Source organism: Protopterus annectens, chromosome 5.part0, assembly GCF_019279795.1.
Source record: "Protopterus annectens isolate FY-2018-M chromosome 5.part0, PAN1.0, whole genome shotgun sequence".
Lineage (NCBI taxonomy): Eukaryota > Metazoa > Chordata > Ceratodontiformes > Protopteridae > Protopterus > Protopterus annectens.
This window is the reverse complement of record NC_056735.1, coordinates 988,986,854-989,001,625: the sequence shown is the minus strand read 5'-3', so window position 1 is coordinate 989,001,625 and position 14,772 is coordinate 988,986,854.

Sequence of the window (14,772 nt, the reverse complement as noted above, 5' to 3'; positions counted from 1 at the left end):
AGATCAAAAGTTATTTTATATTTTAGATTTATTTTTGATCTTATTTTTTATGTCAAGAAAGCCAGACAGAGGCCCTTGGGTTTATTAATGACTTACAAGCTAATACTATGGGCTTAAGCTTTGATGGTATACAACTAGGCCCACAAGTGAATTTTTTGGATATAAGCCTAGATGGATTTACTACTAGTCTCCATAGGAAATTTGAACATAGAAATGTATTTTTACATGGGAATAATTGTCACCCCAAACATTTGGTCAAGGTTCTGCCCTACAATGAATTGTTATGAACTCATAGGCTGTGTAGCCTTGATATGAACTTTGAATTAGAGATAGCTGAAGCAGAAAAATGTTTATTAGAAGAGGCTAGGGAAACTAAACAAAATATTATGGACATGAAGTATTCTGTTAACTCTCAGGGAGATTCTCACTATGTCCATGCTAGTAGAAAATATAATGTTTGCATTGTTGGAAATAAATCTACCAATACAACTGTGAACAATGGAGATCAGAAGAAAGTTTTCTTAGTGTTATAACTGAGGAAATAGTTAAAAAAGCATGCAGCTTGTGGCCTATGTTCCTAAGGGATACAATTTTGAACTCTATACTAACTGATTTTGTGAGTATTGCATATAAAAGATCTAGGAATGTGTCTGACATTCTGGTACATAACCAATTTTGTTTACTAGATGTTAATGTCAGTCAGAGCTTAAGCATAAATAAAGGCATTGTTCCATGGGATGCCTGTTCCATCCATCAGTATGTAGTAAGCTCTTTTCCCTATATTAATGGCATCAAGTTTACAGCTAGGCATGAATACAGTTGTAATATGGAGGGGTTAGTGTATGTGCTGAAATGTGGATGTAAGAAGTTTTACATAGGGGAAACATATAGGAGTTTTAGGGTCTAGATGCAGGAACATATTAGGGACATAAAAAAATTAGAGAGTCCCCTTGGGAGTCATTTTTTGATAGCACACAACTCTAACCCTGATTCTCTTAGGGGTTGTGTCTTGGAAAAATTGCAAGTTGGCTTAGGTGAATGTGTGTCTTTAAAAAACAGACTCTTAAAAAAAGAAACCCTGCTGATTTTAAAGTATGGTACTTTGGAGCCTCACGGACTCAACAAAAAATGTAAGTGGAAGTATGTGATTTGAATTGTATGCTTAATTGATTAATTGTTTTGTGTAATATGCTGTATATAAGCAAACAGTATTTTGTAGTGATTTTACTCTTGGAAGGCTGTGTAAGCTGAGGTGCTAAGTGTTTCATTAAATTCGCTTACTTCTTGGATCGGTGATCTTGGTGGTATTTTATCATTTTTTTTTTGTTTTTTAATTTGTATTTACTTTTACATTTGAAACCTAGTAATTATTTCTGTTTACAGACAATAGGAAAACCTATAGCTCTAGACATTGTGCTTGCTGCCCTGAAACTGAGATAACACAATCGTAAAACACTTTACTTTTCAACTTATTTTCTTGAAATTTTTCAAGTTACCTCTGTATGTTCCAGCTTCTACTATTAGAACATACATTTACACAGGTATATAGTTTCCATGCATTTCTGTTCTATTACAGTAGGGTACATTGTGGTTACATTCTTGAAGCTCAGTACATAACATGCAGTTCTCTTACATTTGGACAAGCGTATGAATCATATTAATATTCACAAATGACATATGATTATTTATAATATTCCAGATAGCTGGGCTGGCAGTGTCACACCCCCTAAACCTAAACCTAAAACATGTAGCCAAACATTCAATTTCCTCATCAAATTCAGCATCAACAGTTCAAAGTCTTGAAGTCCTATACATCTCTCATGATATTGTCAAAGACATGTCTGGGATGCATGCTATCATATGAGAGAAGACTACTCTTTTAGCAACTCTTTCTAAACATGGATGTCTGTATAGCCCCATCATGTCTCCTTTTCAGTCGCACATCCAAAAAGTCTATTTCTGAATCTGAACAAGAAACACTAATCCTTAAAAAGTTTATAGTGGATTTAAGGTACGCAACAAGCATAAACAGCTCATTTTGTGTACTCCCCCCAATGTATAAACACGTCATCCACAAACTTGCGTAATATATCAAATGTTTTAACCAATTATGCTGTGCATTAAAAATAACACCTTATTCCCAGTATGCTAATACCACTTTTGCATACGAGTCCGCACATGGCGACAGCCTTTGTCTGTTGATAATGTTGACCATTATACAAAAAAATATTATTGTCCAAAATCAACCTCAGTATATTACAAATCACATTTATCATCTTAACTTGTAAGGTGTTATTCTGTTTAAGAAAGCATTCTACTGCTCCAAGACCATACTCAATGGGTATAACCATAAATAAATTGTTAATGTCCAGGGTAACAAATAAATAGTCATTACAATTTCCTTTCACAGAAACATAATCATATAAGGAAGTTAAAAAATGTGCCATGTCCTTCAAAACCCTTGGGATAGATGCCAATACCAACTTCAACTTCGATTCAACCCATATAGACACATTCCCCATGGCCCACCCCCTGCTAAATACAATTGGTCTAAGTGGAGGGTTAAGCAAGTGCTTATGTATCTTAGGTAGTGCATTAAATACTGGAACAACAGGAAAATCAACCCAAACAAAGTTGAATACTTGTTCACATAATAAACCATTATGCTTAAGTTCTCTTAACTCGTGCTTAAAATTATTTACCATCACTACATCAAGTGGGGCGAGATGAGAATAGGTAGAGACATTCAAGAAAAGAAGAAGTAAGTAGTGTCACCAAAGGCAGAGCACATCAAAACATAAAACCCCAAAAACATATGGTTCTGCCACCAATTCCACTTAAAAACACTTGAAACTTGAAAACTTTAATAAAATATACAATGCTTAGATAAAATAAAATAAACACACTGGCTCATAAACTGGATAAGCACTTTCGGTATAATACCTTATTCAAATCCTAAATGTTTGCCAGTGAAACTTCCTCTTAAATACATTCATTTCCTAGTGTTCACTCACTTAGATGCATTTAGTAACCATAGCAGCATACACACCCTTTTAATTATGTAAATTTGTGTGCTGAAGAGCTTTCCATTTTAGTGCAGGTTTTAAAGGGACAAATGCATTCAGACCTGGTGACTGATCTAACTGCAAATTCATTATCCACTTCATCTCTTCAATTTCTGTTCGGTTTACTAAATCCCCACCTCTTTATGAGCCAGTGTGTTTATTAAAGTGCTTTTTACTTGTTATGGCTTATGCCTTTTTGTTGTATCAGTCATTTTTTTCCTTTGTAGACTAGATTCAATTTGTCATATATGAGATTAACTGTTTGAACATTCAAGACAAGTTTTAACTGTTGGCCTAAGATCATAGACAAATATTTGGAGAAGATAGTATTTCTAAAAGTGATATATCTTGATAGCTCTTTCAGTTGTAAGCTATTTGTCTTTCTATTACTAGACTTGAGCAGAAGACCATTGATTTAATTCTTCAGGTGTTTATTATCAACCTTGACTTGTCCAACAATGCTTGCCATTTAGTGAAATGGTACTAAGTTCCCTGATGACTTTTTCATTTTGTAGTTGTGTGCTGTCTATAAGCAATGGTGATGGGAGGGGATGATAGTCAAATATGACAATGCTACACATTTTAGCATTTAGTTTGAGTTCATGCTAGAGGGATTGGGTGTCAGTAACTTAAGAGCAATCTTTAGTTTGCAGTTGACTGCAAACTTTGCTAGCCAGATACCTCCAGTCTTTGCTTGGTGATCTGAGAAGTAAAGGTCAGAAACAAATGGTTTGCACATCAAGACAAGAAGGATACCATTAGTCACTTTCATACATTTTGGTGAGTCTCCTGCAGCTTGCACTCTGTAGGCACTGTCTTTCAGCCAGTTTGCTATCTGTCTTACCATATGTTGGTTAACTTTTAATGCATTTAGTGTCTGTTTTATGTCAGCATGGGGAATGAAAGGTGTCAAAGGCCTTGGCCAGGTCATGATACTTAACATATACCACATGGCGCCATCTACAGACTCTGTTACTGTTTTATAGAAATTGGCCAGATTTAGTAGTCAGAATATACACATTACAAAGCAAAACTTTTGCAGGTCAATTCAAAGAAAATTCTAGATGTTTTAGTTTATGGGGTCAGTGCTGATATGTTGCATAGCATTGAGGATGAGGCTTTCAAAATGTATAGGTATGAAATTACTGGGGTCATTTGTAAGGTCAAGTCATCCTTATGGAGGGGCATTGTATTTGTATTGTGCCTTTCATTAGGGTTGAAAATAGCTAAATGTAGGTTAAATAGATGAAGTAGATGGTCTTCAAGGGCATGTTTAACACTATTAATTAAACAGCAAGCTCCTTTAGGTGACCTGCGTTTTTGATTTTTATAATGCTTTTAATGTTTTCCTTGAGAAGATGAGTTATGGATCTGTTGTATAATTTAAGGACTTTATTTTATTTAATTTTTTTGATATTGGACCACAGCTAGGGTAGTCTATTTTTGAATTTCCCATGATACGTGGCTCAAGTAACAATTATAAATCTATGAATTTTGCAAAATCTGTGTAGAATTCCTTATTGAAGTTTATTGCTACTGTATCAATGTCAAGGTACTGCAGTCAAAATTACATTTTGATATTTAATTATATTCAGATTGAAGTTGATACATTTATCATCTTTAACTTCAGTGGGATTTGTTTTAGATGCTTTGGGGAGCTTAAAGTAAAATATCAGAAGTTTTTGGTCAAACTTCACAAATGAAGGAGATATCAGGGAAACACTGTAAGAGGCAACTATATAAGATTAAGTTCAGTAATGCTGAGTCCTTTAGAAGGTTGGTTTATCTACTGCTCAAATGAGTTTTTGATTTTTTTTTTTAAGTCAAGGAATTTTGAGGCATATCCTACATTGGAGGTATACGTGTCCTAGTTTATTGAAGGGTGGTTAAAGGCACCCAAACTGATAGAAATAATGCTAATAAGGAGATCATTTAGAACATCAAATATCAATAAATAAATAAACACTGGAATCTTATGTGGTCATCAGAGGACAAATAAGTCATTCTATAACAAGCTATTGTTGATAATTAATATTTATTCCAGAATGAGTGTAGGTTGTGGGTCCATGGGGATCTACCTGGAGTTAATATGTTCCATGGAAAACACGGAGTCTAAGTCACAGATGACATTAGGTCTGAAGACTTGCTGAAAAATCCAGATGTAGGAGTTCTCTCATTATATTTAAACCACACCTTAGTAACTACACAGGCTACAATGCTTACCAAATTTTAGAAAGCCTCAAGATCAGGCAATTTATTATTTAAACTCCTGGCACTGAGGCAAGCAACCTTACTGTGATCTGATTTGAGGACTGATTTGCTAGTTATGCTGGACTATCCAGCAACTGAACCCTGCCTAAAAAGGCATTGGGGGGAGCAAAGATTTTAGACAGTATGGCGAAGCCTTACAATGAGAGGTGCAGGCCATCTTTAGAGAAGCAATGTGGTCTGTGGGCATCTCATCCCATGCTCCCACATACTGGATCCTTTTGTAAACACACCAGCTATTTAACCAATTATTGAAATTAATAATCTTTTTATGTCATGTCTAGGCATTATATCTAATAAAGGATTGCTTCCATTCATTTATAACAAGTGTAGGAAGATATGGCATGTCCCTGCTCACTTCCTAGAGGGTTTTACTTCTCATGTCATTTTCTCCCACATGAACCACTGCCATGTTGTAGTCCTACTTTCAAGAGGTAAGGTTCTTATGACTGTTGTAATGTCAGAAATCCTAGTTCCTTGAAGACAACACACTGTAACACTCCCTTGCCATGTACCAGCTTGTGAGTGATGTCATTGTGGCTAAAGATAGCATCACATATCATTATAACATTTCTGTTGCTGCTGTCATTCAGAGTGCTAGACATGGAGTATTTTTGCTCAGGGTGACTCTTCATTGCAGGTATGCAAGAGGTATATGAGTGTCTTGATTTTAAACAATATTCTTATTAATAAAAAGCTTTGGGAGTGACTTTTTACAGCCTCAACATAAGACATTTTGACATGATGATGGAGGTGTATGACTGTCACAAAGTTTTTGTATGAGCAAAAAGTCTCCATATTAATTAGATATTTACACCTCTCAAGCATAAAATTATTAGTGAGAATAAGTTCATTATCTGTGAGCATAAGGCAGATAGTACACTGTCTTAGATGACCAAATTCTAAAAGGTTGGCAGCAGAGGCAAAACTATTCGACTGGCCTTCTATTTTGTCCAGTACCTTGGTGATTAGATGAATAAAGTAAACATAGCATAAGGTATACTAATTACAGTAGAATACAAGAAATATACAGAAGGCTCTCCAGTGAATAGCATTCTTGTCCAAGCAGCAGACAATTATAGAAGTACGTTGGAAGTACGCTGGAGATGTAATCTAAATGCCGTAACTAATTGTCAACATATCACTTGTGATTGGGATGTAATTAAATCCTTTTGCATAATATTATTTTCTACAGTCTCTTTTCAACAATAATTTCCATTTAAGTAATTTATAGATTTTGTTTAATGCCTCTATTCCTCCATGTGTTAAGAAAATTGATTTTTCTCTTCTTTGGTCCCTTTTAACAATTGCAAGAAAAGTGATAACAAGAAATTGGAAAAGTAATACAAGCCCAACTCTGAGAGAATTCTACAATATGGCAAATGAAACTGGTCAGATGGAGATTTCAACAATCAAATAAAGAACCACTAGACAGAACTCTGCATTAATCTCATGGATGAAGCTCAGAGATTAGTGAAAAAGAATACATCAAGTTGATTTCCTTTACTTTAAGGAATTTCTTATGCATCTGTTCTGATTTACTAGATTAATGAGTAGACTCCTTGTAAATAGTTAATACGTTAGTTTTTTTTAAGTTTGATTATAATTGTTTATATCTGTTTACTACACATGATTTTTCCCTATTATGTATTTCTATGTTATTTATCTAAAACACTTAAAAACATTTAAAAAAAGATAGTCTGTGGGAGGAAGCTCATATCCTATTAATTATAATAATAATACTATTAATGATAAAAACAACTATTGTCAAGGAAAAGGGTTTAATGTTTCTACATACTGCTTCACATGCTAAACAGGCAGAAAGATATAAGAGAGCCAATAACTCAAAATTTGTAAGCCTAAGGGGAGGAACTTCCCCATTTAATCTTCTAATATTCACCAGTATAAACAGTTGAGATGAGATGAGACTTAAAGGAGCTTCCAATGACAGACATTTTAACTTAAACACAGTGGAACAGTGCAGAACATAAGCAAAACAAATGATGTTTGCCAAACTACAATGAAGGACCATGCTATAAAAAAATGCAGTAAAGAATAGTCAGTCTAAATACAGACTCCCAGGGAACCAATTTGGGTTCACGTAAAGAAAGGAGGTAACACTGGCCCACCTTATTATTTGTATTCTGTTGTCCAGGTAACTACTGTAGCATCTTACTGGTGGTTCTCCTAGTCCAGAACTGGCAAGATATCATAAAAGAATAGTTTGCCTGGTTGTGACAAAGGCTTTTGATAAGCAGAGAAGCTCTGCTTCACTTGATTCAAGTAATCAGGTATACTGCAACAAATGAATAGAGATGTTTCTGTGGGCCTGACCTAGACAAAATCTCTGCTATGATGCAAAGAGGTGGAATGGATGTTATTTTTAGAATTCATCAATTTTTCAAAGATCTTGTAGAGTAGGCATAGGAAGTGGATAAACTAAAATGGATGAAGGCCTTACTATTTCAAGAAAATTCCTTACTAAACTATGGAGAAGCAGACACTGGAGGCCAGGTATTGCATTAGGTGTCTGTTGCATTTTCAGAGAGCATAAATGCTCTCATTGTGACTCTGGGACTGCAAACATAAATGGAGACTATATTTATTAAATCCAGTGTTGAGTTGTTTTAAAATATGCCCTCTACTCAGAGGTACATTGATCTTGGAATAGGTACACAAGAGGTTGACCTACCTCAGAAAAAGGGCATATTCAATTTTTCCAGGAAAACCAAAGTAATGAAACCTCAGAGTAGTATATACTAATCAAAAATTTGATGCTGCAGTCCTCTACTTTGGAAGTGCAGATAAATAGAGATGTTTATGTGGGCCTGACCTAGACAAAATCTCTGCTATGATGCAAAGAGGTGGAATGGATACTGCTCCTATGCAAAAAAAAAAAAAAAAAAAAAATCAGCTATTGTTTATGTTTGAAGTCTGTTCTTATGAGGCTGAGCTACCTCAGAAAAAAAGGAATATTTCATTTATCAGAGAAGACCAAAATAGTGACAACTCAGAAAACTTAACAAAAATGTGGTGAGGCAGTCCCTACTTGGAAATTGTAAAAGGATGCAACCTCCTATGCAAAAACACATTTGTTTCAGTTATTGTTTAAGACTGAAGACTGGTCTTGCATTGTATTCAGTATAACATTTGTCTCTATCTGATTATGTTTTGAACATAGAATAGCTATGTAATGCATGTGGTGAACTGTGATGGTTTTGCTTTCATATGCAAATGGAATTGTAGGTCCTTCCTTTAAGTAGCCTTATTTTAACTTCAGTCTTCACAGCTTCTGTCTTACCCTGACTTACAATAGTCAGATTTATGAATGAAACGTTCCCTTATTTAAACTAAAAGCTATTATTCTATATTTTAGCACACAATATAAACAGTACTTTACAGTTGCTTCAGTATTTACCCATTGTTTTATAGCAAGGAATTAATGCATTTTAAGTGCCTCATAGAATGCTTTCTTTGTGATGTATATGCTTAAGTTTATCAACTTTCTGAACAAATCAATTAAGGAAAATGAAGTTAGCTAAGTATGTTCTGTAAAAATACTTTCATATCATGGCTTTTGGAGAACGAGTGAATAAAGGGATTTCAATAAAACGTTGAACTCCTTGATTGCCTTTTTCCATAGGAAATCACTAACAGTGAAGTTCCTAAATATCTGAGCAGTGATTTTTTTTTTTTTAGCTTTTCCCTTTGTTTGGTATTTCTGCTGCAATGGCATTAGCAGCTCACTCTCTCTCTCTCTCTCTCTTTCTCTCTCTCTCACTCTCTCTATATATATATATATATATATATATATATATGTTTATAGATAAAGATATACCTTTCTATCTGTCTATATACATGTATATATATAGAGAGAAAGTGGGATAGAAAGAGAGAAGTTCTGGGTATATGATGGGTATATGATGGGCCCATGTGGGGCGCACAGGAAACCAGCCATATTACAAGTACAGCAGATTGAAAGGCATTAATGACTCTTTCGGGCTTGTTCCCTTTATTGCAGATACTATACATGCTAATCCTGTAGCTGATATAGAGGTTATGTTAAGTGGGTTTGAGAGAGAGAGAATCGACAGATATAGAAGTATATGTTGCAGTAAGTTACATGGTAGTGGTGTAGTGGTATCCTAGGTGCAGGCGGATGCTATCAGAGAAAATTTATCTGAGCACGTATTTATTTATTTCATACTGTTAACATGGTAGGTGGTGTGGTCCAGAGGATCATCCTCATCCATGACTGGACCCAAGACAATTACAAATACATAGTGCTCTGACTAATAATACAACTATACAAAAACTGTACACTGAATTAAATATATTTCATTTCAGCTTTCACAACCATTTAGGAAATTCATAATGGTATAACATAGACTGCGGTGGTGGTGCTGCGGTAGTGTTGTCGCCTCATAGCAAGATGTTGTCCTGTTCGATTCTCAGCTAGAGCATCTTCTGTGTGGAGGCATACGTGAATGGGGCGTGCCTTCGTTGAAGGTTGTGCATTAGGGCTGGTAACCCGGTACGTAAAAATTCACTACCAATAATTAGTGGACCGGAGTTCCACTGTGGCGACCCCTAACTGGGAAAAGCCGAAAGACACAAACATAACATACAAAAGTAAATATACAAAAGAGTCCCACAATATACTAAACAACTCATAAGGCAGTAATAATTTTATAGAATGGCCTAGACTGAAAGAGTCTACTATTCTGTTAAATAAAGAGACCTCAGTAATATACAGGTAAACAGTAAAATAATAAGTTATGATAATAAGCAAAGATGAATTTGGCAGTTTGGCAAATAACATAAAGCAATACTTCCTCCAGAATGAAGCAGGGATAATTTACAGAATTAAACAACCAGAATTAACACTGACTTTATCAGTGAAATAATTTTACACTTACTGTCAACTTTCAGGATAGCTGGACTTGATACAAATTGTAATGGTCACAAAGTATGATGACACCTGATGGAGATATGATCTATACAAAGTGGACGTATATGAGGTACCCTGGGAAAAGAGGGAGAATGAATACATTAATGAGATATGTTTTTTCAAAGGCAGGACACCAACCAGTGGCACAAAGCTCCAAGCTTTTCTGAAGCATAATATATACGCAGTGGAAGGTATAGCAACAACATCCATGGAAGACAGTAATGCTAAAGCATAATGCAAATTAAGTTGTCTAATTTTTAAGTACACAGTACATTGATAACTAGATGTATATTCCTGAAAAAACTTGCAGTAGCTACACTGAAGTCACCTGCATCAAAATATGTGTTGACTTATTCCTACTACCTGCTCACTTCCAGAAACTTGCCTAGAGCTGCCTGACACAGGTTGCAGATGATAGACTGAAATTTATAATCTCCCTTTAGTTTAAAAAACAATCAAGTTTATGTTTTATATTGTTGTTTTAGTACCATTTGAGAGGTGTCTGCAGTTATTTATTGTTCTTATACAGGCATTATTTAATTACTCATTTTACCGGAGCTCAAGTTTTAACAAGAAGGAAAGTCCAGCGGCTGTATTTCCTACTGTGGATAAACTGAATTCCTCAAGTAAGCATTTAAATGCTCTAGCTGGCTTACTCTGACAGCTGACTATGATACCTCAGATAACAATTGGCACGAAGGTATTTATCTAGCCTATGTGGCGTACTTCTTACAGTGCTGAATAACAACTGGTCACCAGCTTGGGACATGGATGAGGGAATTGGCAAGGTAGATGGTTCCATAAACCGTGGGTCTCTTTTACAACTAATTAAATAATAGGATACAGTTTTTTAAACTTGCTGAGTTTCATGGAATAGGGCTAATGCTGCAAGAAACTTTTGCAAAAAAAAAAATAAATAAAATAAATAGTGGTGAGTAGTGATTTTCATCTTCTGTTTTGAAAAACTCCCAATATGTTATTCATGTAGGGCATGTTATATTTACATTTATCCCAACATTTATGCATGGTAGAAGGCAGTTTTTAGATTAGCAGTCCAGAAGATAAACCAATGATTTGTATGAAAGGAAAGGATGATGAAGTATTTTGAGAAGTAATTAGAAGTATTTAGATAGATATAACTAGAACCAAAAGACCAATAAGTTTACAAAATTCTGTACAATGTACCACAAATAATTAAGCAGAAATTAATGGATTATTTGAGATGTCTATAGATATCAGTTCAGTGCTTACTTTTAATTATTAAACCAGTAAGAAGAAATGAATGCAAACATGGAGAGAAAAGATAGTATACTAGCAACAGGAGTAGAATGAAATAGTTGTGAGGGTCTTAAGAAAGGTTGGAATAGGAAGTTTAGTTTATACTTCCTTCATCCAGTATGTGTTTTCCTCATTCACTGTTTACTTTTTTTGGATGCATCGATGAAAGTTAAAGCACTTCTATTCTATTTACCTTTCAGTTATCTGTTCAGCTTATGACTATATATGAATATTAATAGATTTATTATTTTCTAAGCAAGCTCCCTGATCAACACAAGCACATTTTATTTTCCTTTCTTGTGGTTTGTTACTGTCAACTGGGAGATATTTTAAACTTACTGTGTCTGGCTAATTGAAACTGCATGGGTGAGGTCAAAATTAGAATTTTCTTATGTTCCTGTTTTTATGGAAGTTCAGATTTGGGTAGTTTTGTTGTGCAAAAAAAAAAGAATATAATAAATGTCTTACTAACTGAGGGAAAAAAGAAATGAGAATTTTTAAAATATTAGTGAAAACTATGATTTGTAAATTAAAAAGATATAGGTTAAACAAAGCAAACTACCAAAATGTTAAACTAACACGACTCATCTGTTGGCAATTTACCACAAAGGATTAGAGTTATGAAGCTCTAAAGAACTTTATTCTGCTGGTCTACAATAGTAACACATGCTGTCAGGATATGTTTCTGAGTCTCAGTGTATTTAATGTGGCCTATAATCAAATCACTGAAACACAGTCCATCTTGTGCTGCTGTAGAAAAGAGGCACTTGTGACTAGTGAGATATTTCCTTTTAAAATGATGATATTAATTTCAAATCAAATCTTTTGTTGTGCTTTAAATATCAAGTGAAGAGATGTTGTGGTTATTGCAGTGTATTAAGAGTCTGAGCTGCTTCATGTAGACAAGGTTGCATGGTCTGAGCAGGGTTTGATTCCTCCCACCTTTGTTTGTCTACTGTGTGACGATAAGCAAGTACTTAACCAGACACTGCTCAGAGATACATCTCATAAAAGGTATAAAAAAAAGACGTTTTGTCACAAAACCTATTGTTTGATAAGAGGAATCCTAATTTGAGCAGCCTGAAAGGTATATAAGCATAGTTTAAATGTCAGTCCCTGTTTCATACCAAGTTGTACCAGCACAACAGCATTTTATTTATATAAAGGAACTAAGTGCAGTGGTGCAGTGGTTAATGCTGTTGCCTCACAGCAAGAGGTTCTCCGGTTCAATTCTCAGTTGGGGTGCCTTCTGTGCAGAGTTTGCATGTTCTCCGTGGGTTTCCTCTGGGTTCTCTGGTTTCCTCCGACATTCTGGAGCATTTCTCCCAGGGCCTCGGCTGAAAACAGGATCTGTGGAACCTAGTCGGACTTTCCCAGTCAACAAATGTTGAAAAAAAAAGTTAAAACTTTTACTGTATTTAAAGGAGAATATTGAGAACATTTTTTGGTACTTAAAGGATCATATTACCAATCAAGCCTAATTTATATGTTGCTTCATTTCTGTTGTCAGATATTATCATTTTCTACTACAAAGATCAAAACTTCTAAATGCTAAAGTACTTTAGGGTACAAAATCACAATTTATTTTAAAATGATAATGCTAGTGAATGCCAGTTATCAAAGAAACCACATGCCTTCTGTAGTTTCCCCAAATGGAAATGTACACTGCACAAATTGAATAGCCAAATTCACAGTTTGTTTTAGTTCTGCTGTTTCCATTGTTTCACCTGCTACTTTGAAAGAGAATCTGTATTGCTTTGACCACAGGAATTAGTACAGCAGCTCCAACATTTATGGAAGCAGTCCACAGGCTATACAGATGACATCTGTTCCCAATTAAAAAGACAGCCTTTCTGATTAATGGTTCCCTTGGCTGGTGACTTCAGATCCCTCTACAAGACTAAATAATCTCTCATTCATTACTGACTGATTCTTTTTTTGCTACCCTACATTTAATTGCCTTTTTTTTAATTGACTTTTTTTCATACTTTTTGCAAACTACTATTGTAGTACAAGAAAATTAATTCCTTTTATTATTTACATTTGTGTCACTACATAAACCCCAAGCAAAGTTTAGCAAATCAGTACAAAACTAACTCCTTTCACAGATGTTAGCTCAGAATAGAAGGAAATGTCTCGTCATTCATAAATGAATATATTCAGAGCTAGTGAACATTTCAACTTGCAATTTACCTACACATTGCTAATGTAGCTTTTTCAACTGGTATTTAATGAACAATTACACACATATCTTAGTTTTTTTTATCTAAGGATGTTTTCCCTTACTTTATGTTAACTTCTCAGTATCACATATAAAAACACAATGATTTATGAAGTTCTTCTTGTCTTTCGTTCTTTTGTTGAAAACAAGAAAATGATAGCGCATGTAAACGTATCCTTAGTTAATGGACTTGCCTTCTTGTTTCCTTTTGCTGATTCTATCATCTCTTTTCACACTAGTTTGCTTTCCTGGTACTCTTGCATTTAATGAACTATTAAGTACCCATAAAGGTGGCAAGAACTTTTAAGTGTTCCTACATAAAGGTGTATATTTACTAGGCCTCTTATGATTCCTGTAATCACTGCCTAAAATTGTTCCTATGTTCTTCTATAAGGCCTGATTCCATATGTTTACTTACTATGATTTGTTATCCTCAGATGGGCATGCATCAAAGGCAAGCATGACAGGAAAGCTCATACCTAAAGCTAAAACAACACAAGTGAGGAAATGTGTGTGTGTGTGTGTGTGTGTGTGTGTGTGTGTGTGTGTGTGTGTGTGTGTGTGTGTGTGTAAACATGTATATGTATATATATATATATATATATATATATATATATTTTATATATATATATATATATATATATATATATATATATATATATATATGGATACCTTTCAGATGATAGAAACTTCATTTGACTGAATCCCATTTGACTGAGATCATAAGACTGAAATTTCAAAATACTGAAAAATCACTTGACTTAAACCGATAATACTGAAATCTTACAATGCTAAATTTCAACATACTGAATTGCAAAGTGGATGATACAAAACCAGAATAGGTGGGGGGCTACATCCCCCGTACCTCCCTAACTATATATACTAACTCCAGCATCGCACTACAGAGGGGAAAAGGCATATGCCCTTTTCCCCACTGTAGTGCAATCCTGGAGTAAGTATTTATAGTTAGGGGTGTGTGGGGAGTGTAG